The 21796-nt window shown below is 35.3% G+C and overlaps 1 pseudogene; it reads left to right on the forward strand.

Annotated features, from left to right (window-relative positions):
- LOC106734456 (single-stranded DNA-binding protein, mitochondrial-like) overlaps positions 1-20651 on the forward strand; it is a 70504-nt pseudogene extending 49853 nt beyond the window's left edge.
- Positions 20652-21796: the final 1145 nt, after the last annotated feature.

The following is a 21796-nucleotide window of genomic DNA, read 5'->3' on the forward strand; positions in this document are numbered from 1 at the left end:
GTATATATGTATATATATATATATATATATATATATATATATATATAAAGAGACAGAGAGAGAGAGAGTGAGAGAAGGGGAAAGTGAGAAAGCAAGCGACCAGGTCTTGGGACTCAAACCCCGGTTGGCCATGTGGGAGTCCAGCACCTTAAACACCATGCCGCCTGCCGACCCCTTCACTTTATATTTTTATTTCCTTAGAAAATATCTTGTCCTCGGTGTCATTATCAACTAAAATTGTCAGAAAACTGTCGTGTAACTAGAAATGCCACATATATATTTAACTTCCTACCTGGAAAGAGCATGTACTCTAAGTAGTTATTCTTTGTCCACACTTATGGAGTCAGCTCTGGTCACTCAATTGAAAACAGATGAATATAGTATGATAAGATATTTTGAGAGAGAAACCACGGTCACATGATTTTTTTTACAGTATATTGTTATAATTCTTCAGTTTTATTATTAGTTATTTTTCTTAGTCTCTACCTATGACTAATTTATAAAGTAAACTTCACTGTATTTATATATAGAAAAACACATAGCACAGATGTTCCTGAACTTACAATGAGTTACAGCCTCATAAACACATTATAAGTGGAAAATATGTTAAAAAAATAAATAAATGCATTAAATCTTCCTAATTCACCAACATCACAGCTTAACCCAATTTATCTTAGCCTATGGTTGAATGAACTCACCTAATTCCAAGTCTACTTTATGATAAAAGGTTGAATATTTCATTTAATTTGTTGAATATTGTCCTGAAAATGAAAACAGAATAGTTGTGTAGGTACTCAAAGTACAATTTCTACTGAGTATGTGGCACTTTTACACCATTTAAAGTAAAAAAAAAAAAAACAACTACAAGTCAATCATAAGTCAGGGACTATCTGAGTATATTTGGTCTACAATGCTGTGATTACTATTTTTAAATTATTTTGATACTAACCCTCTTTTCAGGCAGCCACTTTGGGTGTTGGAGTATACCCCTATGGCTAAAAAGAGGGGACTGTTTATCAGAGGGTCTCCAACAGTTTGTCAAAAATGTGTTTTATGAAAAACTTAGGCAAAAGACATTATTACTATGTACATTATTGTCATTAAATAGCTTTTCACTTTTTTGTCAATTAAATGTATTTTTTCTCCCCCTGCTCCCCTCTCTCCCTCTATTACCCACCCCCATTTACCCCATCCTTACTTTCTCTAGTATCTACCGTTGCCCTCCCTCCTTCTATACCTTCCAAACTTTCAGTTTCTGCTACAGAGTGCAGACAATCAGTATATATTGAGTGGGGACATAACAAAGTCTACGTTTCATAGTCTGGCTTGCTTCACTTAGTATTAAGTCTTCCATATTCATCCACTTTATATCAAATGTCAGGGTCTCATTGCTTTTTATGACTGAGTAGTATTCTATAGAGTACATATGCTGCATTTTTTCTATCCAGTCATCTATTTTTGGACATTTGGGTACATTCCATGTCCTAGTAATTGTAAATAATGCTGCAATAATATTTTTGGATGTGCAAGTAATTTTCTGACTGAGGATTTTTCTATCTTTTGGGTAATACCTAAGAATGGAATTTCTAATCTGTCTATTTTCAGTTTCCTTCTATGTAATTATGAGACACTAAATGAAATTGCTAAAGGTTAAGTCAGACAACATATTTTACATACTTATCAGGGACCTGGCATTTTGGAAAATCTCTATAATTCTTCTAAGTATCATCTCTATAAAGAGGTTATTAAGTATTTTTATGGTTAGACTGAATAAAAGCCTTCATCATAGACTTGTTTCTGCATGTAGAGATCAGAGCTGGAAAGAAATATAATCAATGATAGTAATATTGCTGCTACTTTGGCACAAGGAGCTCATTTTTTTTTTTAAGTTTATTTCTTTGCTGCATGTGAGAAAGGAAGAGTGCAGTAACTTTGACAAGGTCTTACCATGCTACACTCCTCCCCCTGATCCTCCCAGTCAGCCAGAATCACAAGTGTACATGGGCATGCCTGATATGTTCAGATAGGTACTGGATCCAAACCCAGGTCTCCCATGTGGTTCCAGTAGTGCCTGAGGCATCCTAGTACCTGCCCACTGTGGCTGGGCCAGCTAGTAGGAGCTCTTTAAGAGTGACTTATGTACTTTAATATGATAACATATTTTTATTTAGTTAATTATGATGACTTTCTTATTTTTAGTAACCATAATATGCTTCAAGATCACCTAGTAGTGTCTCTGCCCAGCGCTGGAATTTGGAATCAACCAATTCTCAATAAACATCTGATTTATTTTTTGAAAGTATCTTTTCAACTGGTTTTCCTCATTGCTCATATTTCTTGTGTGTGTGTGTGTGTGTGTGTGTGTGTGTGTGTGTGTGTGTGGAGAGAGAGAGAGAAGCCTTCAAAAATTTGCAGAAAATGCATGCTATGAAAATTTATGCATGGATTTTAAGAAATTTTGCACCAGAATAAGCTCATACTTTAGTTCCATTTTCTGAGAACTTTTAAAAAGTTTATTAAGTTATTCTACAACAGTGATAGAGACAGAGTAATGGAGAGAGACAGAGAGACAGAGATATGGCACCCTCAATAGGGTCTCTTTTCTTTTTTCTATGAGAGAAAGGACATCCATGCACACATGTGCAGGCATGTGTGTGTTTGAGACAAAAAGAGTGAAGCAAGTAACCTCAACATGATCGCATCACTCCATGACCCCCCTTCCTCAGCCCTTCAACTCCACAGGCTCCTGCATGCCTGCACTCATGCCTGGTGTGTTCTCAATATGATCCTGGGCTCCAAATCTGTGGTCAGTCATATAAAAATATAATTTATCATTTTTTCTATATTTTTAGTAGTTTCTATATAGACAGTCACAGTAATAGATATGGTAATAGACAGTTTTGTTTTTTCATTTCTAGACTGCATGTCTTCCATTTCTTTTTCTAGTCTTATTATGTTGACTAGGACTTTCTGCATGACAGGAGCAGTAAGGAAGGACGTCATTGTCATGCTGAGATAAGATATGGAAATTCTTACTTCACTATTGAGTGTTTCATCTCTAAGTGTGTGTGTGTATGTTTTTTTTTTTTTCTTTCTTTCTTTCTTTTTTTTAAAAATCTCCTACCAGGTTAAGGCATTTGCCTTAAATTTCTGGTTTGTTCAGTTGTTATCTTGAATTGAGGATAAATTTTATCAAATACATTTTTTACTAAGATGATCATATCTTTTTTACTCTTCTGTTTGCTAACATGGTGAGTGATACTGATGGATTTTCCAATATTGAATAAATTATTCTTCCTTATATAACCTCACCTTTTCTCTCTCTCTATATATATACTCATGGATTTAATTTTTAAATTTTAATAAGTATTTTCGTATCTATACTTATGACGGATTTTGAGGTGCACTCTTCTTTTCTTGCAATGCCTTGAAATGCATTAGAAAAAGGCTGATCTCATGAAACAAATTAGACATGTTTCTTCTTATTATTATCTCTGAAAGAGATTGTGGAGAATGAACGCTGCTTTAAATGTTTGATGGATAGTTGTCACTGGAATAAAATCTGAAGTTTTCTTTATATATATACACTCTATCACTATACATCACTTAGCTCATAAAGTGAATTTTCCAACAAAAATGCATTTCACACCAGTCCAGTTGAGGATCCAATACACGTTATCATCAACAAATAATAATCCATTTCTGTGTCCCATAAATGTCTTATTTCTTTATTTTTCACCTTTATGTCTTTCCTTTCACTCTCCTCCTTCTCCCACCCTCTTCTCACATGGTATTTGATATCTATAACCACTTTCCATGTTTCTGTATCCTCTAATCTTTCAGTTTCAACTCAAAATGGATCAAAGATTTAAACCTAATACATCAAACTATAACACTGCTGGTGGAAAACACTGGGGAAAGTCTGGGAGACATTGAGGTAAGCAAAGACTTCTGAAATAAGACCCCCTCCCAAAGGGGACCAGCAGTTAGCGTAATGGCTATATCGCCAAACTCCCATGTAGTAGTCTACCATGGTTCAAATCCTGGACCCAGTGGCTTAAACTCATACAGGGCGCGTGTGCATGCATGCCCAAGATCCCAAGAGGAGAATGGAGGAGAAGGGATTGCAACATGGCCATCCCCTCTGGGGGGCAATTTCTTGCTTTCTGTCTCTGTGTCTCTCTGTCTCTCTGTCGAGCACACGCGCTCTATAGCAAAAACCTCTCCAAAAATAAAAAAAAGCCCCCCCGCAAAGCACAGGCAGTAATCCCAGAAATAGACAAGTAAGATTACATCAGATTAAGAAGTTTCTGCACAGCAAATGACACAGTAATTAATATGAATCGACAACACTTAGAATGGGAGAATATTTTTCTAAACTCTGCTTCAGTTAAGGGACTGAAATTTTCTTTGCTGGAAGGCTTTGAATTATAAATTTAATTTATTAAACAGATTTGACTACCTCTTCTTGAGAGCATTTTGTTATTTTTTGACTTATGAAATTTTTTAAAAAGTTATTTTTGTTTATTTATTCTAAGAACAGTTAAGATTAATCAATGGAGAGAATGATTTTCAAAACTAAAGACCAAATTAACTGGGAAACGTTTTTTAAAAAGCTTAATTCTACTTAATATTTACTCTTCACTATAAATCACAGTAAAAATGCACAAACACAATGGTATAGCTTTTTTTCTAATTATATTTTTTTCATATTTTCTTAAGTATATTATCTCAGTTTTTACCATGGTTTATATTTAATCTTACCTCATCAAACTTCTGTAAAACACAAATAATTATTGGAACATAATATTATCATGTAAATCCTGAGATGTGGAAATCTTTTAAATAAAACAATATGATGACCTAACAGTTGGGCACACCAGATCATGTCGTAAGTTGACCCTAGTGTCATTCAGAGGTGGCACTGTTTTTTAATATATAAATTTTACAAAGATCTGAAAACCTCAGTTTCAAGCCTTAGATAGAATTTTATGTTAGTAATTTGTTTCAAATTCTATTCTCCAAACTCTTCAACAAAACTTGATCAGACAGAAAGTTATATGCAAGTGAAATATATCTGTTCAGAGGAAAAACTCAGTCATCTGAGAAACTGAAGGCTATGAATCCCACTTGGACAAAAGAAGAACTGAATTACATCTGAATCCTACTTCAAGACTTTTAAAAATTATTAAACTCTGGGCTAACAGATGGCATAGTGGTTAAAGTACAATCTGATTCCTGAACCTGGTGGCTTGAAATTCACACTGGGCCCATGTATGTGCATGCTCACAATCCCAAGAGAAGAATGAATTGTGGCATGGTTATCCTCACAATGGGCAATTTCTCATTTTCCATCTGTATGTGTGTGTGTGTGTGTGCCTGAGTGTCTGTCTGTCTCTCTCCGGAAAGCACAAATACTTTATGGCAAAAATCTTTAAAATAAATATTTTTTAAAAATCTCTTTGCTTACGACCTATTTAGTAATATCTCGTCATTTATAAGATGAATGGTATATTGTTAGTCATGTAAAATATTATTATTATTAAAGAGTCAAACTGCCAAAACAGCTGCCATGCTGAACAGAAGCTTTGGCTAGATGCTCTGTAATGAAAACCAGCACAGGAAGGCAAAGGCTACAGAGGAGCCCTGAGAAGTCAGATATGTGACTGAAGCTTCCCTGAAGTTCAAGCCCAGCCCTCCGGTTACATGAAGCCAGTGTACATGTTCCCAGAAGTTACCTTGTTCAATTGAGGAGCCACCCACCTTCCCCCACCACCAGGTCTCAGCCCAGAGAATCATGAGATGTAATCAATTACCTTGCTATAAGTACCTAAAAATAAAAACAATGTATTTCTATGCCAAGATCAAGCTGTTTTAGATATCTAATAAAGTCCTTTCAAAATACTCATGTTTCAAAGCATTCTTGTTAAAATTACACATTGAAAGCCTTGCTCCAAAAGTTAACTTTATTGCAGTCTGAAGGTAAAATTAATATAAACTCATTGTAAAAACCTGATAATATTGTAAATATTTTATAAATGTACCAGTAGCATCATCCAGTTTCTCAGTTAAATGTGAACGTGCAAAGATTTAGTTAGCCGGCACTAAATACAGAAAACAGCTTTACAATACATACTTAAAGCAGTTCTGTCAATTATTTAATACAAGCATTCACTGACTCTTTTTTCTATAGTAACGTGTATTATGAATCAGTAGGAAATGTATATTACATGGGGTGTTTCTAAAAGTACTTAATTATTAGGAAGTTCATTTTAGAAGATTGGAAATTACTATAGTTGCTATTTCACTAATCGTGAGGTGATTTGACTGGCTGAAAGATGATTCATCCATTATAGTGATGACATGCTCTTGTATTTTTGAGTTAATTAACAGTATGATTCTAATATCCAGAAATAGGTATCTTTGGATATTTTTTTCTCTTCTGATTCAATAGTATATTATTAAGAGATTAGCTATAATAAAGTATTCTTACTTTTCAATCCAAAGTCATGATTAGGAAGATTTGCTCAAATCTCTCAGTAGGAGGGAGAGGTCATTAAGGCGGCAGTTCTAGGCCAGGGTCTCAGCTGTGAAAATGGATAACTAGGGAGGGATTCTAGCCGCAGTGGTTAAACCATGTAACTGGCTTAGGTGCACAGCTATCTTCACACCCTTATCAGATAGGCATTTTCAACATCAAGCCTCTTCCTCTTCTCTTTCAGCATAATTGACAAATACAGTTTATCTACATTTAGACATTTATCTACACTTAGACATACAACATGATTTTTTAAAACTGTTCTCATACATTTTATATAAGTTTTGAAAAAAACACATTGTACCTTCCTCCAAATGTATAAGACTATTTTATGCAAATTAAAATCACAATTACCCTCCTCCAAATACATGCAACTATTATTTGTAAATTAAAATTGCAATTAAAAAGCCAGCTAGTAATGTGATGGTTAAAGCAGCTAGATCCTACTTGGTGGACTGTGGGGTTCGAGTCCTGGAGCCAGTGGCTTGAGAAACCCCAGACACATGTGTGTGGCCAAAATCTTGAGAGAATGGAGAAGAGATTGTTGTGTATCCATTTATCCATTCCCAGTGGGAGATGCTTTATAACTTTCTCCTCCACTACCCAGCGAATGTACACAGCCTATAGTAATTTATTTTTAACTTAAAAAAAAAGCAAATCTTCGTGATACTTTCTCTTTCTTTTCTTTAAACTCTCTTTACAGATCATTTTTCTTCCTGAAAATAATTATAAGGTAAATATTAGTAGAATAAAAGAACATATTAATACATATCTGAGACCCCTTTATTATTAACTCTTACCATATATTTCTGTTTGTGACAATAATGAACTTCTGTCACTCACCTCTTTGTTTCATATGAAGCATTATCTTTGTTTAACATCAAGCAAAGACACATACAAGCAATAAAGACTAATGTGCAGAGTCCTACAGGGTGTCATGTGTTTTCAGAGCTTTTAAAATAGATTTATTTTCGGGACCAACAGATGCCATAATGGTTTGAGTCCCAGACCTGGTGGCTTTGAATTCACTCCTGGTACATGTGCATGCATTCCCAAAATCCTGAGAGGAGAATGGAGGAGAAGGGATTGCAGGTGTGGACCTCCCCGCTGTGGGTGATTTCTCGCTTTGTCTGTCTGTCTCTTTCTGTCTCTCTTGCAAGCTCACACACTCTACAGCAAAAATCTCTCTAAAAAAAATAGATCTTATTTTTAACTTATTATTCTGTTTATTTTCAGAACTTAGTCATAGAGAACCTTTCTGCTTTTCTGTGCTTATATAGAGTAAAAGTCAGTATGAAAGTTAATAATAAATAACCTTTGAGAACACATTCATTTAATGCTGCATATCCATATCCCATTTCAAAATGTCTGAATAAATTAAAGCCATTTAAATTTCTTTTCAATCCATGTTTGGTATAAATTCTAATTTATTAAAATGAAATTCCTTAACTCTCAAAGTGCTCACACAAATTGCATTCTTTCACACTGCTCTTTGTATTACAGTCTTAGTTCCTCTCAAAACCACTCTTTGTAGATTTCCTAGGACTCATGTGATATAAAAAATGCCAGTACAGTGAGGAATAAGTAAAAAGATGGACTACGCATGGGTGATTAAACCTCATTAATGTGAGCACAGATTTTCTGGTTTCGAGAGGTTGTTGAGTTTTAGTTTCAGAACAGAACCACCCCAACAAAAGCCGAGGGAACTGCTGGGGTCAGAAAAAAGATCTGATTCAATCATTAGTGATCCTAAGTTATATGGAATATGTCTCTTCCAACACACTGAAAGAAGTTGTAGAGGTACTGATTTCATCTGGATTTTAAATTATTCATGTGTTTATTCTCCAGTATCTACTACTATTTGTCTCTTCAAACCAAATAAATATTAAATAACTTGTCTTAAATAGTCTCAGAAAGCTGTTTAAGACCAATTGTTTATCAAAGTCTTCTTTGACTCCCAAATAGTTGTTTGATGTTCTACCTGTATGTCTCTTGGTATCTGTTTAGAATGGTAGGAGCTTGTATAATACCTGATTGTATTTGTGTCCATAGCATTTCTTTTCCTAAATGATGAGTTTTTTTGTTTTGTTTTGTTTTGTTTTGTTTTTAAGACAGATTTTTGCTGTAGGGAGCACATGCTCGCCAGAGAGACAAAAACAGAAAGCTAGAAATTAACTTCCCAGGGGATGGCCACATCTCAATCCCTTCTCCTCCATTATCCTCTAGGGACTTGGGGCATGTACACGCACATGCGCAATGTGAGTTTCAAGCCACTGGGTCTAGGATTCAAACCATAATTGACTTTGTGGGAGTTCCGCTATGTAAAGATTTTATCATCTTCTGGGAATGATGACCTTCTTGATGTTAGGGACTCTGACTCTGAAATAATCACTTTCACTTTACACATTTGTATCTTCAGTAGTTGTAACAATACCTACATATTGAGGGTAAACAATCGATATTTAATTTTTCTATATGTTAAAGAAGTTAGGAATGAGTTTCATAGCGTTCTTGCTGAAGGAATCTTCTTTATATTAATTAATTTGATCCTCACTGTGAGAACACTGTATCACTCATGTGATCTTGGTGTTGGTTCTTGTTTTGTTTTGTTTTGTTTTTTATTTTTTCAAAGAGGATGTGTGTGTGCATGTGTGTGTGTGTGTGTGTGTGTGTGTGTGTGTGTGTTGGTAAATGTGAGAGGTTGGGGTGCATAGGCCTAGTACCTAAGGCAGGAAACAGCAGAGACCCTGATTCTTTGTCTCATGCTCATGAAGAATTAGAAATGCAGACACAGAGAAGTGGTGGCAAGCAAGTTTATTGAGAGAAGGACGCTCTCAAGAGTCCCCAAGCAGAGAGAGGGTTCTGAATGGGTTGTTGAAGAGGAACTTAGGTGAGGGGTTTTTATGGGGGTCAGAGAGGCTTTGTGTGGGCTTGTTCTCAGGAGGGGTTTGCTCATGCATTCCCCTCATGGTGGGGGATTCACATGCTAGATGGGTTCAGTTATTTCTCTGATTTTGGAATGGGCATGAAAGTCAGGAGACTATCTTTGTCTAAAATTTTTCTTAACTAAAAGGCCATAAAAGACTGACTTCTTGGAATATGGTGAGACTAGGAAAAAAACCTTTGTTTCAGGTCGTGCTGCCTAGTCTAATCACTGACTTCATGCTGTTAAGCCGTTTTCTTAGAGCAGGTAGCTCTGTGAGAGCAGAGCTGCTGCTGAGCTGTCCTGTTTTTATCTTAAAGCTTAAGGGAGGGACCAGCAGTTAGCATAATGGCTATTGTGGCTGAACTCCCATGTAGCCGACCATGGTTCGAGTCCTGGACCCAGTAGCTTAAACTCACGCTGGGTGCATGTGTGTGCGTGCTCAAGATCCCAAGAGGAGAATGGAGAAGGGATTGTGGCATGGCAATCCCCCCAGGGGGTGATTTCTCGCTTTCTGTCTCTCTGTCTCTGTCTTTCTGGCGAGTGCACATGCCCTATAGTAAAACCCTCTCCAAAAAAAAAGCTTAAGGGGGAGCTCTCAAATGAGTAGCCCACACATGGCAGGAATCTAAAGCTTCAAAAGAGCATTTTCACAAGGAAGTATTGGTTAATAGTCACAAGGATTTTGTTATTTAGGTTTGTGGTATGGGCCATTTTTGGTCTCCTTGCACCAGTAATTTTCTCTGGTACCATTCTCTTTGTATTTGGGGCTTGTCTCATAGTGTTCATTGGTCTCAGGTGGGTTTTCCATCAGACTTAGATAGATTCTGGAGTTATGAAAATAATAGGCCCTGAATTTTGACTCTAATTGTTCTTTTATGTGTTTTGTGGGGAGATATGTAATGGTTTGACCTAGAAGGCCAAGGGTTACGTAAGAGGAGGGTATAAGTTTTCAAAGATAGGAACTCATTTGGCTGGCTTCAGGTCACCCCCCATTTTGTCAGCATTCCATTATGGCTCCTCTATTGCCTAACTGCCTGCCTAGTCTGTACTTCGTTGGATTTTGTTTGTTTGTTTTTAGATAGGTTCTCACTGTATCACTGTCTTCTTGCCTCCACTTTCCAAGAGGCTGGTACTCCAGGAAAACCAACCAGACCCAACTTTTAAAAATTTATCTTATTTTATTTAATTAATTAATTAATTTATTTTTTGAGAGAGAGAGATTTTTGTCATAGGTATGTACACTCACCAGAGAGACAGTGAAAGACTGAGAGATAAAAAGTGAGAGATCCCCCTCCCCCCCAGGAGGAGAACCATGCTGCAAAGTCTTCTCCCCTATTGTCCTCTCAGGCTCTTGGGCACATACACGCACATGCCTGAGTTTAAAGCCACTGGGTCCAGGACTTGAACCACGGTTGACTGCATGGGAATCAAGCAACATAACCATTATGCAACCTACTGGTCCCACACACCCACTTTTAGAGTGAGCTGAGAAACAAACCCAGACCTCTTATGTGGCCTCAGCCTGCCGAGCAGCAGCACCAAGTATGCTACTATGTCTGGGCTCATTGTGTTTTTGTTTTTTCTTTCTTTTTTTTTTTTTAAGATTTTCAACTTTATATAACTTCATAATTCTTTCAGTTAATTACTGGTGTATATTTAAATAGACATTTCAGCTCCATGTGAAATAAATACTATCAATGATAACATTTAGGTAAGATAGACTGCCAAGAATAAAGAAGCATATGGCCACTCTTGAATTTCTTTCATTATCCAACATTCTAGCACATTTCTTTTATTTGTGTTTACTAAACAAAATGGCATGCACTCCTAACAAATTACACATTTTATCAAATCTTCTTGTTCAAAATAATTCTACTTCCTGATGCTGTTTTTTATACTCACATTACAGTGATCAGACTCAGGTCAGCTACCATGAAATGTAAACAGATGGGTGATATGGAGAATTGCTATCCCAAATAATATTCACTAACTGTGCAGAGCAGATGATCCTGGAGCTGCCATTTTAACCCAGTAGATACCATTCTACTTTCTCTAAATTAGAACCATTTACTGAAAGGATACAAGATCCTCTCCCATTGAATATGAAAAATTAGTCACTTATCGGGGCAAAGTCATGTGTCAGAGATGCTACAAAAAGACACTTTTATCTTAAAGGAGCAAATACCTAGTATTAGTTTAACACATGCAAAAATATCATTTCAACTTACTTATTTGGGTTACCAGTTATTATGATTAAATATTGTTTATTGCAGCACAGTTTTCCAAACTACAGGAAAAATTACTTAATTATATAATAGAAAAAATAGACTATAATTTAATTTTCTGTAATTCTACTGAATACCCATGCTTATTGGTTTTGACTGCCTTATTCATTACAATGTTGTTCACTAATTGCACAGAACATCTTGAAATTCAACTATCACCCAAAGTATTATAATTCAAAGTAAAAATCATTGTCAATGGGATAACAGTTTCAAATAAACTATTGACATATAATTTGATAGCTATTATTCTGAATGTTTAACCTCTGGGTACTAGATAGTAAATTAATTTTCTGAATTAAATATGACATTAATGTCAGTATTTAAATAAGCATTATTTATAAATGTGCCTTTTTGGAAATAATTTAAGTGTTTAGCAAAGTTGATTGTATCACAATACATGCGAATTATGGGATAAAATGTGGTCATGAGAAAGCTACATAGATATCATGACATGCAAAGACTATATTATTTATATATACGCCCAATATGCATAAAGTAGCCTTATATAACAGTGTTCATACATACCTACATGCATACATATCTGGAAATGTCTTAATTTCATGTCTTTATTTTCAAATTTTTCTATGTTGACAATATATTGCTTCCATAAGCAAAACTGAAAACTTTTTATATTTCTGGAAATTACCAGAAGAGATTGGTATGGTTCTCAGAATTAATTGACACCAAAGACAGATTCAGACTTTCATTTCTATTTTGCTTTTTATCTTCTTTGTTTAGGAACATTATTTTCTGCCTGGAATGGAGAGGATAACTATTTTTAAGAGGAATTTAAATTCTTAAATAATCTTAGAATTGTTAGGAGATTTCAATTGTTATAAATGAGTGCAAGCCTCTTTGCCTTATCATGAGAACGATCAGGAATTAAGTCATGGAGAAAAGATTATTACTGAGGGAAAGCACAGGAAAGGAATCAGAAAGCTAAGGATGGCAAATGACCAATTTCCTAGAAGGATAAAAGTGGGTACTGCAAAATATTTATCAGTAAAGCGAAAATAATTCACAGATACTATTTTAGCATATGCAACTCAGATAATCCAATCGGTCTTATCTATAGGAGTGTGTGGTTTCTAAAAAGTAATTACTAAGTCATTTCTCTATCTCCCTTCTTCCTACTATTTGCCATGCTTAGAGATTCTGGAAATGCAGAAATGGCACGAAGTTAAATTTGAACACAATTTAATAGGTGGTCTAAGATTCTAATGTGAGAGAGATCTGGGTCATGTGACTGTCTAACAGAATTGTAGTCACCGTTTCAAGTATAACACTCAAGGATAATGTAGAAGCAATTTCAGCATGAGTATTTTAACCACTGTGCTGCTTCTACTTACTATTACTCTGTGAATCTATAAAAGCCTATTCTATTTGAAGAAGAAACAAAGCTGGAAGGTTTGTTGAACATGTTTAATAATATATTAAAGATTGAGAGAGATATTGGCAGATCAAAAACTGCAGACTAATATTTACAATGTCAATAAAATAGTAATAATTATAAGGTTCTACACTTCAATCTAAAACATGATACCCTCAGAATGGAGAAAGCAAACTAAATGGTACTTAATATGAAAGAAGTTAAATGTCAGTTTATTTAGTACAACTCAAAATACGATAACTCTTCAAACCATGGTTGCCTTCATATATACTCCACAAGAAAGGTGACTATCTTATTATTAATATATACCATACAGAAAGGTCTTTCAGAAAAATTTATATTCATTCTGGATAGTAACTAGAAGACACAATCTAGAACATATTTATACTAATCTAACAACAATAAAAAGAGAAATTAAGGTATTGAAATTGCTTGCCATTGGAATAGTGATAAGCCAGGGGATATAACTGTACAGTCAAGTACTTGATAAGCTTTCAGATAAAAGGGAGGTACCATAGTAATGGCATTGGCTACACACAAAGCATCTAGTCTATAGTGAGAAAGATTTTATCTCAAAAAGGGTGATCTTTTATACTTTTATTCACATTTAATTACTGTACATCACTATAGCACACAATACAGTTTCATAGAATTATATATTATAGTATCAAATGTGCACACTTTTTAATGAGACAAGTGTAAATGCCACACTTCAGAAATGTGTGGCCTTAGGAAACTGAGACAATCCTGGTGAATTTTAAGTTCATCCTTTGTAAAGGGATAACAGTGCCTTAACCATTGAAAGGTGGAACAACAGTGTGTGTAAAGCATGTTGCACAGTGTCTGTTTTGAAGAGAACACTCAATATATTATAGTTGATACAATCCAACAAATGTTCCTCACTAGCTAGAGCTCTTGACAGTAAATACCAGAACAGTATTTCATTTCTATTAGGATTAAATGTGACTGCAAATGACAACACAACCCAATTCCCAAAATCTCTGTTGCTTAGAGTTGTAACCTGCTAAATAAAGGATACCACACTAACTTGTATCACTTATTAGGTTGTTGGAAGAGTCATGACATATCTTTCTGTTTTTCTATGCAAAAATACATCACTACTTTTCCAACAACCTAGTATTTTATAGCATTTCCACTCTCCTACCTACCTCTCAATACTAGACTAGAGCACAAAAGTACCTGGAAATCTATCTTAACACAGCTGACAGCAGAAACATTCCTGCATGAAGTAGAACCTCTGCATGGATTTAGAGACTAGGATTGCTGTTTGGGAAGATAGTAACAAACCTACCTCCAAATGCTAGACTAGAGCACACAGACTTGTTTCAGAGTCTTGTACCTGGAAATCTATCTTAACACAGCTGACAGCAGAAACATTCCTGCATGAAGTAGAACCCCTGCATGGATTTAGAGACTAGGATTGCTGTTTGGGAAGATAGTAACAAGGACCTGATGTATCCAGTGGTGGGGATGAAAAATGCTGGCATGTTACAGTATCACAACTAACCAAAACTCTCACCTAGGGTGACACAGGATGGAATATGGATTCAAGGGATTCAGCAGTGTACACAATATCTCTCAAAATAATAATTAGAAGGATTATAAACTATCTTCCTGTGGAAAATATTGCAAAACTCTGAAGGAAAAACAAGGTTCCCAGGTAAGCCAGTTATCAATTAAGGACATGATATGAGAAAACCATAAGACAGATATGGCGGTATTTAAAGAGACCCTCCACCCCATGGCTGGAGAGCAAGCTGTGCTTAAAGTTAGTCCAGAAATTTCACAGTAACTGTACAAAATTAGAACGGAGACTTAATTAACACTTGCAGGCCTCTTTCGCAAAAATCAGGGTAATCACAGAGGAAAAGCAGGTCTTTAAGATCTATGAAAAGGATGGGCATTTGGCTAAATGTGTTTGAAAACTGCAAACTCTCAAGTCTATCTGTATATTCTAAGGTAAAGAAGGTACTACCTTCTTTTGCTAAAAGAGAGTTAATTCTTCTGACCTGAAAACTGCACAAAAGCCTTATTTAAGGTGAAAATCTCAGAAAATCATGCTTATCCCTCCTGAAGAAGTGGCCCTATCTCCCCTCATTACTTGATAGGTAAGGCAGAGCCTGATTAAAGAAGCACTGTCCTGTCTATGGAAAGAAAGAGATTATTCACCAAAACAGCAGGCTCTGGCTAATTGGCACCAACTAGAACAAGAATAATTTGCTTAGAAATGGATTTTGATCATCTTGGAGAAACATCCCTGAGGCTTACTGGGAAGATAGTAAATACAAAACTACCTAACTAAGAACATGGCCATCGATTTTGCATGAAGAACAAATAAAATTTTGAGTTTTACATCGTTGAGATTGTTACCATTTACTTGAAATTTTCTCAACTTATTTAAAGAGATACTACCATTTAAACATAGACTGTCACAAGTTAAAGTCTGAAAATCCAAGGGCTGTACTTAGCATGGAAACGAAAGGTATTTAGAAGATACTGTGTAAATTTTAAACAAAGTGAATAAGAATACCTGTGAGAGGGGCATGCTTTGTCAAGATCACGGTCAACATTATCCCAGCCAACCTCAGTCTTAAATTTGTATATTTTCCCAAGTTTTAGATATGTCTGTAATTCCTGAAGACTTCTGAGACTGCTCCTTTTGTAATGTTTGGGATTATTTTATCTCTGTTTTATGCACACATATTAACTGTTTCTAATGTGAATATCCCTAAATAATTTCCAGTTTGATATTGCTTAGCATAAAGAGGTACTTAACAATATTCATCAAATTATGAGTCGATTTAGAATTTCATGTAAACTTTGCTGAAGTAGGGCACCTCTTGATCATTTAGAGGATATAATCATGTTGCATGGGAACTGAAAATCCCTACAGCACTCCATTTCTAAGCACTCCATTATCTTTTGCTTTTCAAATATTTTTTTTCCTTTAGGAATGATCAAAACTTAATGCATTTGATATTTTATATTTATTCCATATCTGTTTTTCTTTCACCCATGAGAATTTAAGTTCTATGTCGCCAGAGCGTCTTGATTGCTTCATTCACTTAATTCCCTTGGAGCCTAGAATAGAGCCTAGAACAAAGCCAATAAGTAACAAGCATTTGTTAAAGCAGAAGTGGAATCTAGTATTGTGTGTATACATATAAATACACAATTATTCAAGATTATGCTAGCAATAGCATGTTCCTTTAGCAGTAAAACCACCATGGTGTAACAAAAAGATAAAATAATATAGTTTTTACTTATAAGTAATTATGACAACTGCAGCCACAAGATAACTGAATAACAACCCTAAGCTCTACCCACACAAAAATAAGCATTTTAATAGTTTTATCAAGCTATAATCAATGTACAACTCCACGGTTTTAGAGTACAATTTGACAAGTTCAGATTTATCATCATACCTGTGAAACTGTCACTAAAATGAAAATAATGACCATATCCGTCACCCACCCCTGTTTCCTCGTGTCCCTTTGCATTCCTCTCCCCTGCTCTTCTCTGTGATTCTTCAACCCATTTCCATCCTCTAATCACTAATTTATCTTCTATCACTAAACTTTCTTTGCACATAATAAGATTAGCTAGCACTTATTACTAGTAGTAAGCATTTAGTAACATAAGTAGGCATTGACTTAGCTCACGAGTCACCTGATTAAAACTAGACACATCTCACCTGGCCTTATATCTGCTCCACATATTGTTCATGCTTCTCAAACAACAAGCAAGTTAGCCTTATTGAATTCATATTCCACAGAGGGCCGTAACCCAAGGCAAGAATCCCAAATATACAATGATTTTCAAACATTTGGTCAAATCACACCCACTAACATTATGGTGGCCAATGCAAGTTTCATAATCAAAGGATAGGAATATATACATTTCCTCTTTAGTGAAAGAAATTGTGAGGCCACATGGCAACAGATGTTGATACAAAGGCAAAAGCAAAAGGAGCATAAGAAGTGAGGAATTATACTGTTATTAAAATTAGCCATGTTATGATATAGAATTGCTTACTTAAATTTGTAAATCTTACACCTTCATCTAAAACTAACAAATTACAACTAACTTTCCCTCTATAACAAACATGACCAAGAATCAAACTTTCTTCAAACTTTCTTCAAAGTATTTGTAAAGTGAAATGTAGTAAATTCATACTCTAGTTTTCCCAGAGCATTTATTTTTGATATATAATAATGCATGAGAAAAAAATAACAAGTGATGAATAAATAAAAGAATTAGCCTGAGACCAGCAGTTGGTGTAATGCCTATGTCACTGGAGTCTCATGTAGTCGACCATGGTTCAAGACCTGGACTCAATGGCTTAAATTCACGCCGGGTGCGTGTGCATTCGTGCCCAAGATCCCAAGAGGAGAAGGGAGGAGAAGGGATTGCAATGTGGCCATCCCCCGGGGGGGGGGGTGATTTCTCACTTTCTATCTCTCTGTCTCTCTCTTTTTGGTGAGTGCATGTGCCCTATAGCAAAAAACTTGCAATTGTAAGTATATAAGTATATTCATTAACTCCAGTTATAATGTGCCATGATTAGTAAGTCTTAAATTATGACTTCTTGTTAGTATTTTTCAAGTTTCAAGTTCTCTTAAATTAAGCCATAAAGCATCGTCTGTACGTAATACCTTCTTTATCAACGTGCTAAAGGGTCAACTTAAATGTAGTAAGCAATCATTAATCTGTACATAAGCGCCACATATTTCTTTTTTAAAAATATATTTTATTTTGATTTCTTCTATACATTCAATCACTATACATGACTTAGCTTGTAAAGTGAATTTTCCAACAAGAATACACTTCACACCAGTCCAGTTGGGGATGTTATACATGTTATTATCAACAGATAATAGTCCATTTCTGTGTCCCATAAATGTCTTGCCCTTCTGTTTTTCTCCTTAATGTCTTTCCTCAGACTCTCCTCCTTCTTCCTTCCTCTTCCCATTCTGTATCTAGTATCCATAACCATTTTCCATCGTTCTATACCCTCTTATCTTTCAGTTTCCTCCATAGAGTGTGGACGGTCAGTATATATTAAGTGGGGACATAAAATGTCTCTCCTTCATAGTCTGCCTAGCTTCACTCTGCAATAAATCTTCCATATTTGCCCACTTTCTATCGAAGTCCAGGGTCTTGTTGTTTTCTTATGGCTGAGTAGTATTCCATAGAGTATATGTGCCACACTTTTTCAAACACCACATATTTCTAAATCTAGCCATTATGCCCTACAAATGGTAATATAGTTTTAAAAATCTTGCTAAAGAGCCTGTGTGTTCACAAAAAAGAGAGAAACCAAGAAAGCACCCCTCTCATGGGGCATGGTCATGTGCAACCCCTTCTCCTCCATATCTCCCTTTTGGATTTTGGGCTCACAAACACATTTCTGGAAGTTTTTCAAGCTACCACCTTAATTACCAGGCCATGAGCTGGCCTAACTAATACATTTTAAAAATAAATATACCTGTGTGTGTGTGTGTGTGTGTGTGTGTGTGTGTGTGTGTATACGTTTTGACCTATAGTATATTTTTGAAGAATTATTTATTTCGTTTTATTTGTTGCTATTATTATTTTTAATTTGCTATAGTGCATGTGAGCTCACCAGAGAGTGATAGAGAGAAAGGGTGGGAAAACCTCCAGATTTGAGACTTGAACTATGGTTGACTATGTGGGAATTCAGTGCCTAAACCATCTGATGGCTCCTAAAATTGATAGTTTAGCCTTCATTGAAATATTTGCTATTTCATAAATCAAAAATATGAAGTCATCATTATTTAAATATTGAATTTTAAAAAAATATTTCTATAATTCTATGACTTATTACTTCATTATAATGTTTAATATGAGAAGATAAAGAGATGCCTAAAAATCAACCTAAAACTTGCCTTTCAAAATAACTGAAAGTTGCTTTTAAAACTAATAAGGGCAACCAGCAGTTGGTGTAATGGCTATGTCACTGGACTCTCATGTAGTCTACCACGATTCAAGTCCTGAACCCGGTGGCTTAAACTCATGCCAGGCGCAGGTGCGTGAGTGCCCAAGATCGCAAGAGGAGAATGGAGGAGAAGGGATTGGGATGTGGCCATCCCCCCTGGGGGATGATTTCTTGCTTTCTTTCATCTGTCTCTCTCTCTATCTTTCTGGTGAGTGCACGTGCCCTATAACAAAACACTCTCAAAAATAAATAAATAAATAAAAATATTAAGGAATCCTTAATCTCAGTATTTTATCTGCTCATATCACCCACAGGTCAAATTAAGAATATTAGAAAGGTCACATCAAATAGGAATTATTTACTCTATCATTTAATCTGAATAAAAGGCAGAGACATGAAACTGTAGATTTAAGGTGAGACTGGTAGAGAATTTAAACCAAAAAATCAATTTTGGAGAAATATTTGTAGCAAAAGGGAGTTTAAGATATTCAAATATCCATGATTGCATTAAGTATTTCTCTTTGTGTATTCCAACCAGATCAGAATGTGATGGAAGCATAAGGCATTCTTCAGATAATAGAATAATACCAGATTTCACTCAATTTTACCTCACAATCTATGGTTATTCTCTATAGTAGAGTAACTACTGGCCACATGTAGCAAGTGAATTCTTAAAATGTGGGCAGGATTGGCCAGGTGGCATGGCAGATAAGGTGGCTGGATCCCACATGGTTGACTTTGTGGATTGGATCGAGTCCCACACCTGAAAGCTTGAAAATCATACCAGTTGCATGTGCGTGCATGCCCAAAATCCTAAGAGGAGAATGTAGAGGAGGGGTTGCAGGATAGACATCCACCCTAGCTATTCTCACTTTCCCTCTCTGTCTCTTTTTGGTAAATGTATGTGCCTTATAAGCCACCCCCCAAAAAAAAATTAAAAATGGACAGTCTGAATTGAGATATAAGAGTAAAACACATAAAAAGGCATTACTAAAAATAATAGATAATATTACACTAATAATGTTATATTGTTAATTGTTTAAAGATTATTTTGATGGCTAATTTAGGACATCAACTTCACTGGATTAAAGGATGCCCGGAAGGTAGGTGAAACCATTTCTTAGTGTGTCCATGAGAGTGTTGCCAGACAAGATTGGCATGGAAATCAGGGGCTGAGGAGAGGGAGATTCACCATGAATGTACACCCAGTTGGTTGAGAGTGTGTGAGGGACAAACAGAGGAAGTGGGGCTTGGTTTTTTGCTACCCCTCTCTCTCCCTTTCACCTCTCTTCCTTCCAGAGCTACTGTGTATTATATGTCTATACATTGCCTGCTTCCCTCATGCTTCTCCACTTGGCCCTTAGCTGTGTTTCCTGCCAGCTCCTGGGCCATGCACTCCTCCAGCCAGACACTCCACGTTCTTTAACCTTTCCACTCTGGATGCATACCAGTTGCCTCCTGAAAGGCCTTGGGCCTGCTTTTCCCAAGTAACTCCTTCAGGCCTTGAACTGGAACTGCACAACCTTCGCTGATTGAGTCTTTCTGTTGTTTCTCCAGTTTGTAGACAGCTTCCTATAGTGGTGCTTCTTGGTCTGGGATCATGTGAGAAAATTCCTATAATAGATTCCTTCTCCCTTGTTGGTTCTCCCAGTGTTGGAGAACTCTGACCATTACAATAATATTTTAGACATATGTCTAATTTCTGATATAGCTACAAGAAAATTTAAATCACATATCTAGTTAGCATTATATTTGTAAATAATAGGGCTAACTAATGATCAATTTTCCAAACAATTTTTCTTAAATAATTTTATTTAAGATGTACTTAATAGACATATATAATTAAGAACATAAAATATATGCATTAGAGTAGTGAGCTTATAGAAAATATTTTAACTGGTGAAAATTATATAGTTTACATTTGAAACAAAATTTTTAATCTCAAATTCTTTTGGCTATTGCATACAGAGTGAAAATTAGGTATTTTTATGATGACTCTGAGAACAAATAATATTATTTATATACTACACTTTTTCTTAATTTCTAAAATCAAGGAATTCAACTGAATAATATCTATGATGGATTTTTTTTGTTAGACTACAGAAGTTAAATAAGATAAAGTTTCACAATGAACCATAATAACTGTGAAGAGCTAAATATAAAACTGTAAAATTTCAATACAGTGAAGAATAACAATGCAAATATTGTATGTAACTGAATCTAGGGATAAATACTTTAGGCCTTAAAAAAGGAAAGTCTCATTAATTTTAGTTGAATTTCACTGTGAGTGATATGGTTCATTTTATCTTGAAATACATAATGTAATACAAGAAAGAAACCCATAAAAATCAATTTAGGCAAAAGCTTTTAAGAGAATGTTTCATGTTTTTTCACAGTTATGGTTGTTGCCATTTTTGGTTAAGTAAAAACATTTTACTTTTCTTGGTTATGGAAACCTCTTCATTTAATTTCTTTCTATAACACATATTCTTTTACTTCCTTGGAAATATACAACAGGTTGATTTTTCTTATTATGATAGCCTGTAGTTCATAATCTATGTTCACATATGGATGATCAAAGCTTTTTATAACTGGGCACAAATATAATTGAACTGTAATTAATGCAATATATATATGTATGTGTTATGTAATAATAGAACCAAACCCAACATAATTT

Source organism: Tupaia chinensis, unplaced genomic scaffold, assembly GCF_000334495.1.
Source record: "Tupaia chinensis unplaced genomic scaffold, TupChi_1.0 Scaffold000118_1, whole genome shotgun sequence".
Taxonomy (NCBI): Eukaryota; Metazoa; Chordata; class Mammalia; order Scandentia; family Tupaiidae; genus Tupaia; species Tupaia belangeri.